This window comes from Cebus imitator, unplaced genomic scaffold, assembly GCF_001604975.1.
Source record: "Cebus imitator isolate Cc_AM_T3 unplaced genomic scaffold, Cebus_imitator-1.0 Scaffold315, whole genome shotgun sequence".
NCBI classification, from domain to species: domain Eukaryota; kingdom Metazoa; phylum Chordata; class Mammalia; order Primates; family Cebidae; genus Cebus; species Cebus imitator.
The window spans coordinates 2,641,434-2,642,591 of record NW_016107630.1 but is presented as its reverse complement, the minus strand read 5'-3'; the positions used below and the strand labels follow the sequence as shown (position 1 = coordinate 2,642,591).

The following is a 1,158-nucleotide window of genomic DNA, read 5'->3' as shown; positions in this document are numbered from 1 at the left end:
TACAACGAGGTAAAGGAGAAGTTAAGAATATGTTATTTTAAGTGGAATTTGAAAAGACATTTTGAATTGTTTCAGTAAAACATGAGAAATAGCAGATCCCTGATTTGGACATTTTTATAGGGAACCCTATTTTATAATTTTTAAACATGTTAATTGCCTGCCATCAAGCAATGAATTATAACAAAAAATTAAATTATACTAAAACACAGTAATTGGTTAAAAAATTAGCCAAGTGTAGTGATGCATGCCTGTAGCCTCAGGTACTCATGAGGCTGAGGTGGGAGGATTGCTTGAGCTCAGGATGTAGAGGCTGCAGTGAGCTGAGACTGTGTCACTGCATTCCAGCCTAGGCAACAGAATGAGAGCTGTCTCTAAATAAATATGTAAGTGAGTAAATGAATAAATCAAATAAGGAAAAGGCTGTTGGGTTATTTGTTAGACCAATTAAAAGGAGAGTGAATCATGTGAACACATTGGGAAAAGATTTGCTCATTTGATACAAAACGCTGTCATTGCCAAGGACAACACAACACTCATAATATGCCACATACACTGGTTAATAAGTATTATCAATTCAGAGAATTGATAGTCCCCAGTTAGTCCCCAGAAAATCTTGTCTGAAAGAAACTTAAGGTTTCTCAGATAATAATCCCCAAAAACTTAGAAACAAGAGTTCTGCACTGAAACAAACTTTTCTAAATGAAGCTGAATGAAAATTTTAAAAATTCTTTGTGTAGAACATATTACAAAATCATTATCTTATAAATTGGTGACCAAAATATATACAGCCAAAATATGTACATAAATATATTTAGAGAGGATGTATCAGGCAGTTAATTACTAATAATGTTATATTACTTTTCTTGATTTTTCACATTTGCAGGCTTTCTTACTTCTAAAATCACATTTGCAGGTTTTCTTTTTTCTTTCTAAAAGAAAATCTTGATGATTTCTCTTTCTAAATATTCATGTCTAGGCTTGTATTAGTAATGAGAAGGTCCTCATATAAGCTCTGACCCCACAAAACCTGAATCCTCTCCTGATATCCATTCATGATAGCTATTTGTTTCCATGTCTACATTTTATGTTTAACTATTTGGTTAAAAAAAAAATAGTTTTGTTAACATTGAGGAATTTCTTTTCTTTTTTTTTTTTTTT

General features: G+C 31.7%; 1 protein-coding gene across 4 annotated transcripts in view; it reads left to right on the top strand.

Annotated features, from left to right (window-relative positions):
• The window catches only part of LOC108286178 (TLC domain-containing protein 4), a 78,460-nt gene that overhangs the window by 34,575 nt on the left and 42,727 nt on the right, over positions 1-1,158 (top strand). The gene's annotated exons all lie outside the window — the stretch shown is intronic.